The sequence below is a fragment of the Hordeum vulgare genome, chromosome 7H (assembly GCF_904849725.1).
Source record: "Hordeum vulgare subsp. vulgare chromosome 7H, MorexV3_pseudomolecules_assembly, whole genome shotgun sequence".
NCBI lineage: Eukaryota > Viridiplantae > Streptophyta > Magnoliopsida > Poales > Poaceae > Hordeum > Hordeum vulgare.
The window spans coordinates 280,470,840-280,493,236 of NC_058524.1; positions in this window are offsets into that span (position 1 = coordinate 280,470,840).

The following is a 22,397-nucleotide window of genomic DNA, read 5'->3' on the forward strand; positions in this document are numbered from 1 at the left end:
GCGACCAATTGAAATATTCTCAGATTATTGGCTCGCTTATGTACTTAGCCAGTGCTACAAGACCTGACATCTCTTTTGCTGTTAGCAAACTGAGTCGGTTTGTCTCAAAACCAGGAGCTGTGCATTGGAAAGCTCTAGAGAGAGTTTTGCGTTATTTGAAAGGCACTTCAAATTATGGAATTCAGTATACTGGACACCCAAAGGTGCTTGAAGGGTATAGTGATTCAAACTGGATCTCTGATGTTGATGAGATAAAGGCCACGAGCGGATATGTATTCACTCATGGAGGTGGCGCTGTTTGTTGGAAGTCTTGCAAGCAAACGATCTTAACTAGGTCAACAACGGAAGCAAAACTCACAGCACTAGATACAGCTACGATCGAAGCAGATTGGCTTCGCCAGCTCTTGAGTGACTTGCCGGTTGTCGAGAAACCTGTACCGGGTATCCTTATGGACTGCGACAATCAAACTGTGATCACGAAAGTGAGCAGCTCAAAGGATAACATGAAGCCATCAAGACACATTCAGAGAAGGTTAAAATCTGTCAGGAAAATGAGAAACTCCGGAGTTATTGCATTGGATTATATCCAAACATCTAAAAATCTGGCAGATCCTTTTACAAAGGGTCTATCACGTAATGTGATTGAAAATGCATCGAGGGAAATCTGGCAGATCCTTTTACAAAGGGTCTATCACGTAATGTGATTGAAAATGCATCGAGGGAGATGGGTATGAGACCCACAATTTGAGTTGTTCACAGTGGTAACCTATTCTTTGTGATCGGAGATCCCGTGAACTAGATGTGGAAGACAAGTTGTTTGTCAACTGAGAGGAAAGTATCCTTATCATTAATAATACCACTCCATGAAGATGCAAAACTTTCCTAAACTGCATGGTAGGTTGATATATATCTTAATATGTTCTAAGTGGCTTATTGAAGCAGAGATGTTATCCTGCAGAACATCTTTTGAAGAACATACCTATATGAGTCTGATTGTTAACGTTGCAATCTATGAGAGTAGGGTGCTCTCTAGTAAACTCATGAAAGGTCTCGGAGTATGACGCATAAGCTCCACCCGCGGGGAAGTCCCACGGTAGCCTAGTATCGATCAAACCTCTATGTGAATCTAGTTTCGTAGAAAACATGCAGTTCAAGGCCTAGTCCACTGTTCAAGTTGCTTACTAGTGTAGCATAGAGTTCTAGGTGGAAGTTCAACTTAACAGTCTCCATTGTAGTATCGGTATATAAAACAGTGTTTTGGAACCAAAGGCAAATTTTGTGTGCCTCTCGGATCTAGTGGGGGATTGCTGGAATTTTGTCTAATTATTTGGGTCAGCCCAATATATAATTCCTAATAAATCCTAGAGGCCCACGCAGCCCATTTTTGCAAGGCAAGAGGTGGAAATGTTTAGTCCCACGTTGCTAGTTTAGTGGGAGTTGGATCTCCTTATAAGGGAGGATGTTTCCACACATGTATGAGCTTGAGAACAAGAGAGACATACACGCGCGCTCCTCCTCCTCCGCGGCCCGCCTCGCCTCGTCACGACGCGCCGCGGGTTGCGGGAATGAGCCGAGCCGAACTAAATTTTTGTCATGCACGACTGGTATATGAAAGTCCACTCAGAGAAGTTGAACGTGTTTGCTAGTGGATATTGAAAGCGAACGCTGCTGTTTCATCGCTGCAGTCTGTTCGTTTCATATCCCGTGTTCTCTTCAGCTCCCGTCGTTGGCCTCTCGCATCCTTCTCCTGCGCCTATAAAAGAGAGGTCGCTCCTCTCCAGAAAAAAGTATCAGAAGTCCCTCACGCCACCGGTTCCTTTCTCTGTGTTGTTGCTACGTTCTTCCACATCCCGTCTTGCGGCGTGCACCGTTCGTCGGGACAGTAGGCCTCCGAAACTCCGTTTCTTCGAGTCATGTACGGGAGAAGGGCGATAAGGTTTTTGGGGAGCGCTCAGCACGACTACTGGCTTCCATCACGGACATCGACGATTTCTTCCCGAACGACGACTACTTCCCTAACGTCGACCACCTCTCTAGTAACATGGCCAACGACAACGCCAACACCAATCATGTTGCTGCAACTCAATACGTACTCATGTTGTTCTTCTTTTAGTTTCTATCGCAACTTTTTGCTATAGTATCTCTTCTAGATATGTACAGTGTCTGCTCATCACTTCCTATGGTACCTTGCCTATATAAAACGATTATGCATATGTTCTTTTGTAGATCATATGTGCACCTGTCTTTTGTCATTTCATCTCTATATTGCATGCCTTCTTCCGTCTTAGTTATGATGATTAGGTTTATCCTAGATTTTCTTTTAATAAAATCCTTTGGTAAATTGCTCATATTTCCAACAGGTACTAGCCATGGAAAAGTGAGAATACAGTAGCCCAACACCAATATAGATGGAATTCAAGTTTGCTACACTACCAAAAGAAGTGGTAGTTTGTTTTCTTGTGCTAATGTTATCACAAGTTTCTGTTTAAGTTTTGTGTTGTGAAGTTTTCAACTTTTGGGTGATGTTCTCATGGACGATGAGATAAGGAGTGGAAAGATCTCAAGCTAGGGGATGCCCAAGGCATCCCAAGGCAAATTCAAGGACACCAAAAAGCCTAAGCTTGGGGATGCCCTGGGAGGCATCCCCTCTTTCGTCTTCAATCCATCGGTAACATTACTTGGAGCTATATTTTAATTCACCACATGATATGTGTTTTGCTTGGAGCATCTTGTATCGTAGGACTCTTTTCTTTTTTGTTGTGTCACAATCATCCTTGCTGCACACCATTTTGAAGAGAGAGAGATACGCACTCATCGTGATTTTGCTAGAACGCTCATAGTGCTTCACTTATATCTTTTTAGCTAGATATTTTTGCTCTAGTGTTTCACTTATATCTTTTAGAGCACGGCGGTGCGTGATTTGGTAGTTGTCTTATGCTATGAAAAGTAGTTCCAAATGTGATAGGTACCCAAACAGGATACAAAAACCTCCATCTTCATGTGCATTGAGTAGAAAGAGAAGTCTTGATTCCTCTCAGTTAGTTTAGAGACGTGGATTCGGTAATATTAAGAGTTATGTTAGTAGGGTGTTGTGAATCTAGAAATACTTGTGTTCAAGTTAGTGATTCCCGTAGCATGCACGTATGGTGAACCGCTATGTTAGGAAGTTGGAGCATAATTGATCTATTGATTGTCATCCTTTGTGTTCAAGTCGGGACCGCGCAATGGTTAACACCTACCAACCCTTCCCCTAGGAGAATGCGTTTAGCACTTTGTTTCGATTACTAATAAAACAATTCGCAACAAGGTGAGTTCTTCATGACTAATGTGATTCCATGGTATAGATGTACTTTCACCTTCCACCATTGCTAGCCTCTTTAGTGCCGCGCAATTCTCGCCGGTACACAAACCCACCATATGCCTTCCTCAAAACAGCCGCCATAAATACCTACTATGGCATTTTCATAGCCATTCCGAGATATATTGCCATGCAACTCCCACCGTTCCGTCTCATGACTTGTGCCGTCACTCTCATATTGCCATTGCATGATCGTAAGATAGCTAGCGAGATGTTTTCAACGTCATACGCCATGCTAGATCGTTGCACTTCCCGGTATACTGTCGGAGGCATTTCCTATAGAGTCATCATCGTTTTGAGCTTTGGAGTTGTGAGTAAATAAAAGTGTGATGATCATCATAATTAGAGCATTGTCCCATGTGAGTAAATAAAAAAAAGAGGCCAAAGAGCCCAAAAAAAAGAGAAGAGAAAAAAAAGTGGCCTAAGAGCCCAAATGAAAAAAAGAGAGAGAAAAAGAGAGAAGGGACAATGCTACTATCTTTTTCCACACTTGTACTTCATAATAGCACCATGTTCTTCATGATTGAGAGCTTCTTGCTTCGTCACCACCATATGCTAGTGGGAATCTTCATTTTAACTTGGCTTGTATATTCCAATGATGGGCTTCCTCAAAATTGCCCTAGGTCTTCGTGAGCAAGCAAGTTGGATGCACACCCACTAGTTTTCCTTTTGAGCTTTCACATACTTATAGCTCTAGTGCATGTCTTGTATGGAAATCCCTACTCATTCACATTGATATCTATTAATGGTCATCTCCATAGCCCTTTGATATGCCGAGTCAATGTGACCATCTCCTCCTTTTTGTCTCACAACCACCACCACACTCTATTCCACTTATAGTGCTATATCCATGGCTCGCGCTCATGTATTGCGTGATAGTTATAAAAAGTTTGAGAAAGTAAGAGTGTGAAAACAATTACTTGGCCAATACCGGGGTTGTGCATGATTTCATTAGTTGTGTGAGGTTGATGGAGCATAGCCAGACTATATGATTTTGTAGGGATAACTTTCCTTGGCCTTGTTATTTTGCAAGTTCATGATTACCTTGCTAGTTTGCATGAAGTATTATTGTTTTCAAGTCAATTGCAAACTATTGTTTTGAATCTTACGGATCTGAACATTCATGTCACGTGAAAGAAGTTGCCAAGGACAACTATGCTAGGTAGCATTCCACATCAAAAATTCATTCTTTATCACTTCCCTACTCGAGGACGAGCAGGAGTTAAGCTTGGGGATGCTTGATACGTCTCCAACGTATCTATAGATTTTTATGGTTTCATGCTATTATCTTGTCAAACTTTGGATGTTTTGCATGCCTTTTATATATTTTTTGGGACTAACTTATTGACTCAGTGCCAAGTGCCAGTTCCTGTTTTTTCATGTTTTTGACCCCTTTCAGAGGAGATTTTGAAACGGAGTCTAAACGGAAGAAAATCCCCGAAAAGATTTTTTTTTCGTAACGGAAGAAGATCGGGAAGCTTGGGAGCCAAGGCAGGGGAGCCTCAGGGGGCCCACAAGCCCCCACCCCGCGGCTAGGGGGGTAGGCCGCGGCCCACAGGCTTGTGGGCCCCCTGGGCGCCCTCTGCCCTAGGGGTTGTGCCTATGTATTCCCTAAAAATCCCAAAAAAATCAGGAGATCATCAAAATCAAATTTCCGTCGCCGCAAGTTTCTGTCTCCGCAAGATCCCATCTGGGGCACGTTCTGGTGCCCTACCGGAGGGGGGTTCGGACACGGAGGGCTTCTTCATCAACACCATGACCTCTCCGATGATGCGTGAGTAATTCACCATAGACCTACGGGTCCATAGTTAGTATCTAGATGGCTTCTTCTCTCTCTGGGATCTTCAATACAAATTTCTCCATGATCTTCATGGAGATCTATCCAATCCAATCTTCTTTTGCGGTGTGTTTGTTGAGATCCGATGAATTGTGGATTTATGATAAGATTATCTATGAATCTTATTTGAGTTTCTTCTGATCTCTCTTATGCATGGTTTCATATCCTTGTAATTCTCTTCGAGTTGTAGGTTTTATTTGGCCAACTATATCTATGATTCTTGCAATGGGAGAAGTGCTTGGTTTTGGGTTCATACCGTGCGGTGACCTCACCCAGTGACAGAAGGGGTAGCGAGGCACGCATCATGTTGTTGCCATCAAGGGTAAAAAGATGGGGTTTTCATCATTGGTTTGAGATTATCCCTCTACATCATGTCATCTTGCTTAAGGCATTACTCTGTTCGTCATGAACTCAATACACTAGATGCATGTTGGATAGCGGTCGATGTGTGGAGTAATAGTAGTAGATGCAGAAAGTATCAGTCTACTTGTCTCGGACATGATGCCTATATGTATGATCATTGCCTTAGATATCGTCATGACTTTGTGCGGTTCTATCAATTGCTCGACAGTAATTTGTTTACCCACCGTGATATTTGCTATTTTGAGAGAAGCCTCTAGTGAACACTATGGCCTCCGGGTCTACTCCACACCATATTTTCAGCCTTACACTTTTTACTTCGTTGCACTTTCCACCTTTAGATCTCACTTTGCAAACAATCTTGAAGGGATTGACAACCCCTTTGAAGCGTTGGGTGCAAGCTCTTTTGTGTTTGCGCATGTACTCTTGACTTGATGAGACCCTCCTTCTGGATCGATACCTTGGTTCTCAAACTGAGGGAAATACTTACTGCTCCTGTGCTGCATCACCCTTTCCTCTTCAATGGAAAAACCAACACGAGCCCAGTCTCTGTCAACGTGTCAATTTTTGGCGCTGTTGTTTGAGAAGTAGCAGAAGGATTTCTGGCACCATTGCCGGGGAGGAAGATCAAGTCAAGAACTCATCCAAGTAGGTGCCGCAAACTCATCTCTTGCATTTACTTTGTTTGCCAGTTGCCTCTCTTTTTCCTCTCCCCCACTTCACCAATTTGCCTTTTTCGTTTGCCTTTTTCGTTTGCCTTTTCGTTCGCCCTTTTTTCTCGCCTGCTCTTTGTTTGCTCGTGTGCTTGCTTGCTTGCCGAAGTCACCATGAATGAAAACACCAAACTTTGTGACTTCTCGAATACTAATAATAATGATTTTATTATTACTCCGATTGCTCCAGGCCTCGCGAGGCGCTCCTCGCGCACAAAGAAGCCATTCGAGGTAATTTTTGGGGTTTACTGCATTAGGAAGCGTCTACTCACCGCAGGAACTTCAAATGTTTAGGGCATGCCTATACCTGTCATGTCATTTGCGCAAGCTTCCATAACTTCTGCTACCTCCATTCGGCGACGTGACATCTTGCCTTGCTTGCATCTTTGGGCGATCTACACCCCCCAGCTCGCGGCTCCCAGGGCCAAAATCAAAAGGATGAGATGGGGGCCGCTTGAGCGTCAAAAGGGGGCTCCTGAGCATGGCGCCACAGGGGCCTTACCGGTCATAAGGCCACCTGCCAGCCTTGATATCATCCATAGACATTCGGTCGTTATCAGGGGTGACAGGGCTTGACCCCGTAGCTACATCCGTTCAGTGGGTCCCATGCAACGGTGGCCGAGAAATGTGCGGGACTGGATCTTAGCGACGCAGAGCCGCTCCAATGTCAAAGGGGGCTTCTGAGCATCGCGCCTCAGGAGCCTTACCGGTCACAAAGCCACTTCACCCCTGGGTCAGGGCCTTGCCCCGTGAGGCGCCTCACGGTGGTAGGGAAATGGCACGCCCAAGATGCAATCATATCCTTATTTTGGTGCGAGGGCCTCAACAGGCATAGAAGCGCATCTCGTTGTTTCACAAGAATGGATATCGTTACAAGTACATGTACTGAAAAGATGAGTATATGGAATTGGCTTACACTTGCCACAAGCTACATCAGAGTCACATCAGTACAATACATACAGTCATCATGAAGAAGAGCAAGGTCCGACTACGGACGAAAACAAACGATAAAAGAACGACGTCCATCCTTGCTATCCCAGGCTGCCGGCCTCGAACCCATCCTAGATCGATGAAGAGGAAGGAGAACATACTCCAAATAGCACAATAATCGCGCTCACGTCTTAATACCACCTTACCAGTACCTGCAACTGGTGTTGTAGTAATCTGTGAGCCACACGGGACTCAGCAATCTCATTTCCAAAGGTATCAAGACTAGAAAAGCTTAATGGGTGAGGTATGTTTAATGTGGTGAGGCTGCAGCAAGCGACTAAGCATTTATATGAGGTGGCTAACTTACGAGTACAAGAATAAGAGGGGGAATGATCTATGCGTAACGGACGTGAACTAATGACGACCAAATGAATGATCTAAACACCTACATACGTCAGACATAACCCCACTATGTCCTCGATCGGAGAAGGAGCTCACGAAAGAGACAGTCATGATTACGCACACAGTTGGCATATTTGAATTAAGTTAACTTCAAATTATCTAGAACCGGATGTTAAACAAAGTTACCACGATGCCACATAGCAGCGGGCAAGGCTTTCCGAAAGATTTGACCCTGCAGGGGTGCTCCAGCTGGTCCATCCCAAATTACCACAAGCCGCATAGAAATCCTCAACCACGAAACTCACGATCTCGTCGGACTCCTTAGTGGAAAACCTCAACTCTAAGATTACCCAAAGCATCACCGGAATCCCGATGCACAAGACATTCGTCAGAGGTAAAACTCATCCAGCAAGGCCACCCGGTGTATCGACGTACCAAATAGGAGCCGCATATCTCGATCTCAGGACACAACCGTCTATGCATAGTAGACGATAGACAAACACTCGAGTTGCCCCGAGGTGGCACCACCGACTTCTAGGTGGATGGACCAACACTCATGAGGAGCACTGGTGCGTGGGTTGATTAATTACTCCGCGGGTGCCGGCGGGTCCCTATGCATTTTTATTAGTTATTAGGCAGATGTACTAGCAAAGTTGGGCCTTGCCAGACCAGTTTTAATCTAAGACGAATTATCATGGGGGTCTCCATAACAAGCCCGATCATGTTAGGAGCGCTCAATAATGGAATATATCACCGGTAGCCTAAAACTAAGGCGGCAAAGGTGGAACAAAACACCAAGCTAGAAAGGCCAAGCTTTCCACCATTTACCAAGTATATAGTTGCATTAAATTAAATAGCATTTAATAGGGTGATATAACAAGGAACCCTTGTTATCAGATGGAAGCAACTGCACCTGCAACTAGCAACGCCAACACATGGTTAAGAAAGCGGTAACATAGCCAATCACGGGTTTGCTAGGTTGTAAAAGGTTGAAGGTTTCATGGCAATGTTGAGAGGCTGATAATTATCAGGTGTTAGGCAACGGGACATAACGATAGAAACGATACAACTAGGATGGCAATGATAGTAATGGTATCTAGGGAAATGATCATCTTGCCTAAGATCCTACTTCGAAGAAGAATGACTCCGTGAAGCAAAGAAACCGATGTAGTTGAACGGGTCCTCACATTCCGACACGCTTGCGGAACTCTATCGGGACGAAGCAAACCAGAAACAGTATCAACACACGATATTCACCACGGCACATGCATGACATGATGCACATCCTAATATGATACATGTCCATTTCAATATGCAACGCATGGCATGGCAATACACATCACGCAAACACTACACGTTAAGTGATGCTCAATATGCAACGAGTTGCATATTGACGAAGCTCCACATTTAATTATTTAGTTCACTCCCGTTTATTTACACAGCAATATTAAATGTTGTTTAACATGGCAAGAGGTGAAGCATGTGATTCTACACAACATTCTAGTCGGTTAACACCTAAGAACATTGAACGGAGCTACGGTTACAAGATACATGGAACAGAGGATATTATATCATGAATGCAGCATGCATGCACTTTATGAAAACACAGGAAATAAGAATATGAAGCACGTATCGCAATGGCGAACGAAAGGGAATCATGGCGGCAGAACGAAAACGATGCCATGACAACATTTTGGTTCTGATAACTCCATGAGATACCGGTGCCAACGAATTGTGAGCGTGTGCGTGACACGCCAAGGAATGTTGGGGTGGTCCTGGTTACCGGGTTCCCATATCTCGAGGGCACAGCAAAAGAGAGACAATGTGCAACGAGCAAACATATATGGCGCAAGCATATAGTTCATCTCATACATCACATGTGACATCTTCAGCTTTTGCTACAGTGTTGGATGTAATTAAGCTACAGTAAACATATGCAATGAATGCCACGTCACCTTAATTTCTATCATTGTTCTCATGTTAGTCGAAACCGAGTCAAATTCAAAGTTTAAAAATAAAGTCGAACGAGAAAAAAATTAGAATATTAAAATAAATATGTCGGGGGAGTTATAAAAATTCCCTAATAAATTATAAAAGTGAATCGGGCATTTTTGAAATTATTTAAAACACTTATATAATTAAAACAAAAACTATAAAAAATAAATAAATAAAAAGAAAAAAAATAAAAAGAAAAAGAAAACCCAAAAGTCCTGGCCCAACTTGGCCAAAGTGGCCCACCCGACCACACCCCCATCGGCCCACCCACCTGGGGGTATAAGACCCCTAGGGGGAAAACCTAGCGACAGCCCCTCGCACCCATTCCCTCCTGCCGCCGCCAGGGACCGAGGGAAACCCCCTCGCAACACCCACCTACCCCTCTCGCGAGATCCCCTCGTCACCCCCTGGCGCTCGAGCGCACCCCCACCCAGGATCTCCGTCGCCCCACTACCTCCCCATCGATCCCACGAGGGGATCGCGCCCCACGCGCCACCCCTGGCCTCGCTCCTCTCCCCGTCCCCCGTCGCCGGTCCCGCTCAGCCACCCACCTCACCACCTCCGCCGTCGGCCTCCCCCGCGCCTCCCTCCTCTCCCTCACGCGTCGCCGCCCTTCCCCATCCAGCGCCGCCTTTCACCGCCGGCGCTCCCTACCTCCCCGGTTTCACCTCACGTCGGCCCTCCTCACGCCGCCGGCCGCCTCGCCGGCCCTTCACGGCAGGCCCCTCCTCCAACACCAACGCCACCTCACCGGGAGCTCATCCTCGCTGGAACCACTCCGCCTCCCCGTTGCCGGCCTCCTCCACCGTCGGCCTCCTCGTCATCTTCTCGACCGGAGTCCCCGCCTCCTCCTCAACGGCTCCATCGAGTCTCGCCGAACCCGCCCCCTACAACGTGGGTGAGAACTCCGCCTCTCCCTCTCCTTGACCCTCCGGTTTCGCTCCGGTGTCGTTGATCTCTTGTTAGGAGAGGAGGTGGAGGTTGCCTCTATCTCTCTGTTGAGAGAGAGGAACACAGAGATAAGCAAAGAGTTAGCAGAGAGGTGAAAGAAAAGAAAATACAAATGAAAATGGAAATGTGTATGTATTTATGTATGTAAGTATCATGTATGTAGGTGTGTGTGTATTATGTATGCATGCATGTATGTAGAAAAAAAAGAAACATAAAGTATATGTGGAGAATATATGTGTATGTGTGGGCTCGTTGTCCCAATGATAGTAGGGCCCCACCACTCCCACCAAATGACGGGTGGGGTCCCCCTAAAAACATAAAAATAAATATAAAAATAAATATATATATATATGTTTTTATTAATAATATATATATATATATATTATTTAATTAATTAGTTAATTAAGTAAATAGATTAATTAGATAATCTGTTAATTAGGATAATTAAATGATCCTATTAGAGTAAGACACGTGGGTCCCCCATTTAATTAATTTGATTAATTAATACTTAACCTAATTAAAAATTGAGTCTATGACACATGGGACCCACTTGTCAGTTGACCAGTCAACTACTGATGTCAGCACGGCATCATGCTGATGTCATAATTGCTTTTAATAAAATTAATTAAATCTGTTTTTAATTCCTAAATATTAAGAAAACTTTAAAAATTAATATAAAATAAACCATAAGTCAGATCAAAATATTTTCAACATGAAAGTTGATCAGCAGAACAAGACGAACCCGGATACGCCATTTGTTCGTCCGTCACGCGTCCCTAGCATAGCAAACGTGGAACTTTTCCATTATTATTCATCTGCCTCATAGTAGCCAGAGACCGGGAAATATCATCTGATATTTTCCCGACCCGTCTATGACGGATGTTGCTCGTTAGCTCATGCCTAGCCTGCATATTGCCATGTCATGCTTAGTGTTGCACCTGTTGCTGTTATTTATTGTTTCTCCCCCCCCCCTCTTCTTACCGGTAGACCCCGAGACCGACCCTGCTGCCGGGTACATCTACGACCCTACCGACCAGCCCTTTGTCGCAAAGCAACAAGGCAAGCAAAGCCCCTTGATCATCCCTATATCGCCTATTCTTTCTTCCTCTTGCTTTCATTAGAATTTTTTCTACTGTTGTAGTTAGCTCCTATATGTGATGCAGAGCCTAATTTTGATGAACTGCTCCTTTCAGTACCGCGCTTTAAGCTGTCATCCCCTCTGACCCCGTAGTCCAGTTGCCCCGCTTTGTTTTCAAGTCTCGATCCCTGATCGATGAGCCAAACCCGGCACAACACTTACACCCCCTCCCCCTTAGTTGTGCGACGCTACAGAGATACTATCGGGTACCAAGGCTGACACCTCACGAAGTACTCCTGATGATATCTCTATAGTACAGCTAGTCGATCGTGGTTATCGAGGGTGATTCCTCTTTCACCATTCCCGACGATGTGTCTATCGTGCAACACCTCAAGTGTGGTACCCTCGAGGGTGATTTCCTCTAAGTCCACCTTGACGGTTACATCATTCGGGATCCAACGAGGGTGATGCCTCAAATCCCCCTGATGTTACAACCACACAGTTACTTGACCATGTTACTGGGATCTTTGATGAATAGATGTTAGTCAGGTGGATTCCTGCGTGTTTGTGTCGATGGCTTAATTAAAATGATAATGGATTTGGGTTTTCGATCTCGGTTAGTCGAAGACCTTTTCGCACTAACCGGCTACGCGGGAAGAATTATGGGTACTCGACGTCGCGGTATCAGCCGAAGCTCTTCAGACATCGGCGATGTAGCGGCGCGCGCCCGAGTGGTCCCGAGATGCATCGCTCTTGTATTAAAGGGTGCTAGGATTGACATCGGCCGCCCACGCATCATGCAGGAGCGCGGAGGGCAAGTGGGCCCATGAACCCTTTGTGCTTAGGAGTTAGACCGGTGGGCTGGCCTATCTACTGAGCTTAGGTGGGGCTGCAACGTGTCGATATTCCGAGGCCGGGCATGACCCAGAAAAGTGTGTCCGACGAGAGTGTTATCGAGCGTGATAGGAAACTTGGTGCACCCCTGTAGGGATGAAAAATATCTATTCAGATAGTCGTGTCCACGGTTACAGGACGACTTGGAGTTCTGCCCTGATCTTATACAACTACAATTGTTACTTAACTGGATTTGTTGCCCTCAGGTTGCTTCCTCGCACGGAGTCGAGGAAGGATCTCTGGGCGTGACCTCATATTAATATTTCTGCAACAATATGACTATTATTTGTGTTACCCCTGTTCTACTCTCGTCTATTGTTGCAAGACCCTGAAGATGCTAGCCTTCGATAGGACTAGGCCTTCTCTCTATTCTTGCTTTGCAGCAGTCAGTCCACATATAAACCCCCCATTCTTTGATACTGATGCATACTTAGCTTAGTTCTGATATAAGTCTTGCGAGTACTTGGATGAGTACTCGCTGTTGCGTTGATTCCCCTTTGCCCCCTTGATCCGTTCCTGCGACCAGATGATGGAGCCCAGGAGATGGAGTATCCCGCCGACGACGACTGCTACCCCGATGGTGCCTACTACTATGTGGAGGCCGTTGAAGACCAGGAGTAGTTAGGAGGTTCCCAGGCAGGAGGCCTCGCCTCGTTCGATCGTTGTATCTTTTATGCTAGCCTTCTCTAAGGCACCCCATGTTTTATGTTTGTACTCATATATTGTTGCTTCCGCTGACTCGTGTGTTTATCGAGCTTCCGTATTCTAGCCCTCGAGTCCCTTGGCATGTAATATGAAGCTTGTATTGTTTTATTTGTGTCTAGAGTTGTGTTGTGATATCTTCCCGTGAGTCCTTGAGTTTGATCATACGCATTTGTGTGTATGATTAGCGTACGATTAAATCGAGGGCGTCACATCACATGCATTCGGTCCATGGGCATCGTCTCAATGGTTATACCTTTGAATCGAGCGTTTTCGAGGCGGATCAAGTCGTTGCGGTGTAGATGTCCATGGGTCATCGTGGAAGTAGTCATTCCTACGATGGTAGTTGAAGTAGTGGTACACGGTCTTCGGCAACGATAGTGGTACGCGGGTTGGAGAGGAACTTGGTGAATCCACATAGTCGTACACATTCGTAGATGGTCACATCGACGGCGACTAGGGAACTATGCGGCTTTCGGGTCTTGCGGTGCAAGCGAACCAAAACGAGACATTACAAGGCCTCGGATGTGCGACTGCTCACGGCCATAAGGCTCGGCCGAACCAATAACAGCTATTGGCGTAGCAGCCAAAAGAGAGTCCTGGGCAAAGTCACACTGGCCAAAGGAGCACCGGCATGAGCGTACATTGCTGGAGTTGCGAGCAGAGGACGAACGGGTCCGGGCAGTGGTGCATATGGCACATGGCAGAATGAAAGGAGGGGCTGAAGCAGCGGCAACATGCAATGGAAGCAGGCAACGGCAACAAACGGCAGAAGGGCTGAAGCAGGACCTGGCCTGGCCGACCTTGGCCTATTAACGACGAGGCGAGGAGGCCCGCTCCTGGCGACGCGGTCAACACACTCAGGGAGGTCGTGCTCGTCCAAGCAGGCGACAAGGAGGACCATGGCTAGGCTCGAGGGGAGCAGCAAAGACCGGGAGTAGCAAGGTATGACGAGGAGGAGGCCGAAGGCATGCAGGATCTCAAGCTCCGTTCGACGGGGACGAGGCGGCGCACAGGTCACCGGCCGTGAGGAGATCCGACAGGGGCGACGGGCAGCACACGACACGACGCTGGCAGCTCCGGTGTGTGGCTCCGATGAAGGTCGGCGGCGCGGGCGAAGCCGATGAGGAGAGACGAGGCCGGGAGGCGCGCATCACTGGTCGGGGTGGGCAGGCGGAGGAGGCGGGAGGAGCAAGGCACGAGAGGCTGGAGGAGGATGGGATCGAGCGGCTTCCTGGTGACGGCGCTAGGAGGAAGGAGGCAGGGAATATGTTGATTGAACCAAGCCCTCCCATGAGCTAGGTTAGGAGGGGAGATGGGCCACGAAGCCCACTAGCCATCCCTCTCTCTCTCTCACTAAGAAAAACACACACGCTGAAATCTAACATAAACTAAAAAAACTAGGCTTCTAAAATCCTGTGCCAATTTAAAAAAATAAATTGGGAATTTTTAAGAGTAAAATTAAATGCTTGTTTTAAAATAGAAATACTATGTTTTTTAAATAAAATAAAAGGAGAATAAAAAATAAAAACCAGATGGTTGCCCCAGTTTATAATAAGAATATTCATAAAAGGGGAGGAACATTTTTATTTAGGCAAAACCAGCAACTAGAATTGCCTCAAAAGAATTAGGAGAGGAGAGAAGAGTTTTTCCTATTGCACTAGAGATTTTTGAAAGCACTTGAAGCACTCACAATTCAAACCACACACACGCACATCACAAGTCACAACCAAACCACCAGGCAAAAGATGATGCATGATGCCATGATGCATGATGCCATGATGCACACTAAATGATGACACAATTGGGCTCAACCACGAACTCATTACCATCACAATGTTCCCATACCAGGAAAGATTACAAGAAGGGGAAGAATTGTATTGGGGTTGTTACAACTCTCCTACACTACAGGAGTATCTCGACCCGAGATCTAAGAATGAAGAGGTGAAGAGGAAGAGAAAGAGCAAGAGGTAAAACTTAGTCGCTTCTTTGAAAACGAGTGAAGCCAATGAATCTTGAAGGCTTTAAAGAGATAAAGATTGATATGAAAAACAAGCAAGAATTCACAAAAAAATCGGCAACCCTTCGGTAGGAAATTGAGGAAACAAATTGATAAGATGGAAAGATCTTGAAAATATTCACAAGAATTCAACTAAATTGAATAACCAAGGAGAGAACATGATCCTGATAGAACAAGATGATAGATTGAAGAGAGCATCATCACCACAACTCCGGAACAAGAGAATAGGAACTAGATATTTGAGAAGAAAGAATGAAGAAGAAGAATGACAACTACTATCACAAATGAATTGAAGGGCATCCTTGCAAGAAGAATTGAACGTAGTTCTTGGCAACTAACAACGGAAAGAACAAACTTGTTTTAGACTTATGAAAACCATCCCAAAATAATGAGGTGACAATCAGCCACTAACAGAAACAAGGATTGATTGGAAGAAACAAGATATGCACAACTTCTTACAGCAAGAAGATACACTGAGAACTAGGATCAATGATAATCACCATAATAGTCGCAATACTTAGGAATAGCTTTAGGTGAAATCTAAACCGAGATAGCTCAAGGAAGAAACCATGAGTAGAAAATATCCCCTGATCGAAGAATTGGCGGATTTAAATATCTCATTCTGAAACAAATTATGTTCGAGACTCCTCCATTAACAAGAATGTTATAACACCACCTCAAAGGATAAAGGAGGGAGAATTGCACCTGGAATGCAAAACATAGGATATTTGAGAAAAGAATAAGATTATGACCTTGCAAAGATTTAGATGAAGCTTCACGAAGAGATGCTTGAGATTACTTGAACTCTGGACCAACACTCATGAGGAGCACTAGCCCGGGGGTTGATTAATTACTCCGCGGGTGCCAGCGGGTCCCTATGCATTTTTATTAGTTATTAGGCAAATGTAGTACCAAAGTTAGGCCTCGCCAGACCAGTTTTAATATAAGACGAATTATCAAGGGGGTCCCCATAACAACCCCGATCGTGTTAGGAGCACTCAATTATGGAATATAACACCCGTAGCCGAAAACTATGGCGGAAAAGGTGGAACAAAGCACCATGCTAGAAAGGCCGAGCCTTCCACCTTTTACCAAGTATATAGGTGCCTTAAATTAAATAGAATTTAATAGGGTGATATAACAAGGAACCCATGTTATCACATGGAAGCAACTTCACCTTCAACTAGCAACGCTAACACATGGTTAAGCAAGCGGTAACATAGCCAATCAGTGGTTTGTTAGGTTGTAGAAGGTTGAAGGTTTCATGGCAATGTTGAGAGGCTGATAATTAACAGGTGTTAGGCAGCTGGACATAATGATAGAAACGATACAACTAGCATGGCAATGATAGTAATGGTATCTAGGGAAATGATCATCTTGCCTCAGATCCTGCTTGGGAGAAGAATGACTCTGTGAAGCAGACGAACCGATGTAGTTGAACGTGTCCTCATATTCCGACACGCTTGTGGAACTCTATCGAGACGAACCAAACCGGAAACAGTATCAACACACGATATTCACCACGGAACATGCACGACATGATGCATGTCCATTTCAATATGCCATGCAAGGCATGGCAATTCACATCACGCAAACACTATACGTTCAGTGAAGCTCAATATCCAACGAGTTGCATATTGTTGAAACTCCAGATTTAATTATTTAGTTCACTCCCGTTTATTTACACGGCAATATTAAATGTTGTTTGACATGGCAAGAGGTGAAGCTTGTGACTCTACACGACATTCTATTCGGTTAACATCTAAGAACATTGAACGGAGCTACGATTACAAGATACATGCAACACAGGATATTATGTCATGAATGCAGCATGCATGCACTTTATGAAAACACAAGCAAGAAGAATATGAAGCACGTGTCGCCATGGTGAACGAAAGGGAATCATGGCGGGAGAAGGAAAACGATGCCACCGCAACATTGTTGTTCCGATAACTCAATGAGATACCGGTGCCAACGAATTGTGAGCGTGTGCGTGTCATGCCAAGGAATGATGGGGTGATCCCGGTTACCGGGTTCCCATATCCCAAGGGCACAGCAAAAGAGAGACAACACGTGATGAGCAAACATATATGGCACAAGCATATAGTTCAACTCATACATCACATGCATTCGGTCCACGGGCATCGTCTCAAAGGTTATACCTTTGAAGCGAGCGTTTTTGGGGCGGATCAAGTCGTTGCGGTGTAGATGTACATGGGTCTTCGTGGAAGTAGTCGTTCCCGCGATGGTAGTTGAAGTAGTGGTACACGGTCTTCGGCGACGATAGTGGTACGCGGGTTGGAGAGGAACTTGGCGAATCAACGTAGTCGTACACATTCGTAGATGATCAGATCGACGACGACTAGGGAACTATGCGGCTTTTGGGTCTAGCGGTGCAGGCGAACCAAAACGAGACAATACAAGGCCTCGGATATGCGACTGCTCATGGCCATAAGGCTCGGCCGAACCAACAACAGATGTTGGCGTTGCAGCCAAAAGAGAGGCCGAGGCAAAGTCACACTGGTCAAAGGAACACCAGCATGAGCGGAAATTGCTAGAACTGCGAGCAGAGGACGAACAGGGCCGGGCAGCGGTGCATATGGAACATGGCAGAATGAAAGGCGGGGCTGAAGTAGCGGCAACATGCAATGGCAGCAAGCAGCGGCAACAAAAGGCATCAGGGCTGAAGTAGGACCTGGCCTGGCCGACCTAGGCCTATCAACGATGAGGCGAGGAGGCCCGCGCTTGGTGACGTGGTCAACACACGTAGGGGAGGTCGTGCTCATCCATGCGGGCAGGAAGGAGGACCATGGCTAGGCTCGAGGGGAGAAGCAAAGACCGGGAGCAGCAAGGCATAACAAGGAGGAGGCGCACGGGTTGCCGGTTGTGAGGAGATCCGACAGGGGCGACGGGCAGCGCACGACATGACGCAGACAGCTCTGATGTGTGGCTCCGATGATGGCCGGCAGCACAGGCGAAGCCAGCAAGGCGGGAAGGGGCCAGGAGGCACGCAGCACTGGACGGGGCGGGCTGGCAGAGGAGGCTGGAGGAGCAAGGCGCGGGAGGCTGGAGGAGGATGGGATCGAGCGGGTTCCTGGTGACGGCGCTAGGAGGAAGGAGGCCCGGAGGATGGGGATCGAACCAAGCCCTCCCTGGCACTAGGTTAGGAGGGGAGACGGGCCAGGAAGCCCACTGGCCATCCCTCTCTCTCTCACTAAGAAAAACACATAGGCTGAAATCTAACATAAATCCAAACCAATTTTTGAATTAAGAACCAGGGTAGAAAAAGGGGTAAAGAATAAACTAAAAATAAAACTAGGCTTCTAAAATCTTGCACCAATTAATAAAAATAAATTGGGCATTTTTAAGAGTAAAAATTAAATGCTTTTAAAAAAAACAAAAGACTCTGTTTTTGAAATAAAATAAAAGGAGAATAAAAAATAAAAACCAGAGGGTTGCCCTAGTTTATAATAAGAATGTTTTTAAAAGGGGAGGTACACTTTTATTTGGGCAAACCAGAAACTAGAATTGCCTCAAAAGAATTAGGAGAGGAGAGAAGAGTTTTTCCTATTGCACTAGAGATTTTTGAAAGCATTTGAAGCACTCACAATTCAAACCACACACAGGCACATCACAAGTTCCAACCAAACCACCAGGCAAAAGATGATGCATGGTGCCATGATGCACACTAAATGATGACACAATTGAGATCAACCACGAACTCATTACCATCACAATGTTGCCATACCAGGAAAGATTACAAGGAGGGGAAGAATTGCATTGGGGCTGTTACAGGAAATGTGTGGGACTCGATCCTGCCGACATAGAGCAATAGAATAGCAATCAACCAGTCTCAGGAGAACAAGTGTGCGGGACCTGCACCATTTCACGACAACTCTGCATCGTCCTTCAATCCTTCCGAAATCTACTTCATCCCATGACACTCTCACGTAATAACAAGTTGAGGTTGTATACGCCCAGGGCCCCCCGAGGACGCGGAAGGGGTCCACCCCACGCCTAGTGGTAGCTCTATGCTCAGCGCTGGGGTTAAGACGATGATAATGAAGACAGTCCACCAATAGCTTCCGGAATCAGGCACCTAATGCCTCGGGGGTAGGGACACTCGCGAGGGCAAAGCATCCTCGCGACCTCCCATATAAAACCCCACCATGACACTCTCACGTAATAATGAGTCGAGGTTGTATACGCCCAGGGCCCCCGAGGACGCGGAAGGGGTCCACCCCATGCCCAGTGGAAGCCCTATGCTCAGTGTTGGGGATGGGTCACCCAATCCAGTCCACCAATGACTATGCCCCCAGTTGGCAAAGGAACCAACTCAGTCCACCAATGACTGTGCCAGCTTAGGTGCTAGACGTGGTGTTTTGCTTTCTTTTTCTTGGGTCTTGAACTCTCTTCCACTGAACTTAAACTTGCCGATTTCAAAAGTTGGTTTTTAATTCTCAGTACTCGACGTTTGTAAAACAAAGGGCGGGACTTTCTCTTGCGCTTTCTCGTTTCCCCAGCTTCAAAGCCTCCTTTTCTGGATGACATTTTTGGAGATGAACGCTCTGCACCGCCCCTAGGAGTCAAGGAGCACGAAAGAAAGGACTTTCCGCCCCAAGGGCGAACACTTTTCAGTAGTCAACCCCAGCTCGGGGGTCCGGACCGAAACTTGATACCACCACAAAGAGTCTCGGGAGGCCTCGAGGCCCCCTGGAGCGATGACCAAAGGAACGAAGTGCGGAATCGCTCGAGCGCCAAAAGGGGGCTCCTGGGCATCTCCTCAGGAGCCTTACCAGTCATAATGTCACTCGCCACTGCTGGCGCGGTCCCAAAGCTCTGGTCGGTGTCAGGAGTGGCGGGGCCCCTCCGTGTGAAGTGTGAACCAAACAGCGGTGGGGTGTGCGGGTGTTAGAGCATATATCTCCATATGTGGTTTTGGTAATTGATGACAATTCCTATGGACTAATGGTTGCCTTAAGTTATATTTATAGGATTTGTCCATAGGCACTTCTTGAAGTCCATCTGTTGGGTTCAAGGAGTTTATATGATGACCAAGATGTTATTCAAGGTATTATCCAAAGAATGGTCATAGAAACACTAGGTTGATCAAGATCTCAGACAAAGAGTAAATTAAGATGATCAACACACAAAGCGTATAAGATGTACCAAGAGGGATCAAGTGATCCCATGGTATGGTAAGCATTGTCCATTACGTGTTTATGTACTAACTCATGGTCTTTGTGAGACTCCTGTGTGGGGGTTAGGTGTGCTTCCATTGGGCTTGCGTCAAAAGGAAGATCTCATACAACCCATGAAGGATGACGTCAAGTGGTGATCGTCATCAAGATTGTGGTGTGCAAGTTCAAGTGGATCAGCACGAATATATCATTGAAACTATTGTCAATGATCATGTGTTGATAAGGACAACCTCATGTGCTAACAAGGACAAGATCAAGATAAGCATTCCTGAGCACTACATGCTTGATTCTTGTGGATGTTCACATGGTGGACAAATGAAGATGAATACATAAGCTAGGCTTTCCGCATTGTGTATGGGAAAGCTACTTGAAGACTTCATCATGTCTTGCTTTCAACTTGAGCCAAGAAGGAACAACAACGTCAAGCTCAGGTGAAAGGGCTAACAAAAGGTATTAGTTCCTTTGACGTTAGTTGTGCAGAGTGATGATCAGCGAATAAAAGTATACACTCAAGTATGGATCATCAGTACTCTTTTATGATTCTTGAGTCCTTAGGGATCCCGCACTATTAAGAGGGGATCACAGGTTTTGCGATGAACTTGCTCAAACTACATCATCACTTTCTGCTCAGACCACATCTCCACTGCTTTGTTGTTATCTGAAAACAGAACCAGTGCCTCGGACATCCGGCTTTCTCCGGACGTCCGAGGACCGGACGACCGACTAGTTCGGAAACCCGGAATCCTATACCAGAGAAATCAGAGCCATATAACTCGGACTTCTGGCTCCCTCCAGACGTCCGAGGCCCGGATGTCCGGCCAAGACCCAGAAATCCGGAAGCCTACACCAGTAGAAGTTGAGTTCTATATCTCGGAAATCCGGCTCCCCCGGACGTCCGACACCCGTCGGAAATCCGGAACCTACCACCAGTAGGAGTTGAGTTGTATAACTCGGATCTCCGGTCCTCTCCGGACGTCCGGTGGCTGATAAATTCAACATAGGTTCAGTCGTATCTTCAGGCCTCGGACGACCGACCCCTGTCGGACGTCCGGTCGTTGTTTAATTCAAATAGTTTCAGTCGTATCTACATGCCTGGGACGACCGACCCCTGTCGGACGTCCGACCCCTCGCGGACGCCCGGACTTCCGACAACTGTCGGACGTCCGGACCCTGTGTGACTTAAAGTGTCCCCAACGGCTCTTTTTCTCTCCCCACTATAAATACCCCCCTCCCACTTCGTGAGAGTGTTGCCCAACACAGCCTTATCCTCATAAGAACACATTTCCACCTCACACACATTTGCTCACTCCAAATCTTACATCCCAAGAGCATTTGTGAGCCCCTTTGAGAGTTGTTCCAATCAAAAGATAGATCGTCTCCCTCTCCTTCTCTCAACCCAAGCTATTTGTGATTTGAGCAAGTTTTGAGCATTCCCCGTGATCTTGTTACTCTTGGAGGTTGGAGACTCCTAGGCGGTAGGAGTTCTTCGGAGAGGAATCAATCCGTGTGATTTCCCCCGGAAAAGTTTGTGAGGGTTTGGAAGCCACCTCAAAGGCTTACCACTAGTGGTTGAGAAACGCCTTCGTGGTGTTATCTCAAAGGGAGAATAGGGTGAACCTTCGTGGCGTTGGTGTGCCTTCGTGGTAACATCCACCTCTCTAACGATGACTAGCTTCCCTCCAAGGAAGTGAACATCGGGATACATCTTCGTCTCAGTGACCTTGGTTATCCTTAACCCTAACTCCTTACTTGTGGTTTACTTGTGTTATTTGAGCATACATACATTGCATATTGGTTGTGCTCATTATATTGTGTTGGCTGTTTCTTGTACAAGATTAATCATTCAAGCATACCCTCTATATCCACACGTTCACACTTGCAGCTTTTGATATATCGTGTGATATAGTGTGATCTAGTATCTTGTGTCATTCACCTACTTGTTGTGTGATATAGCCC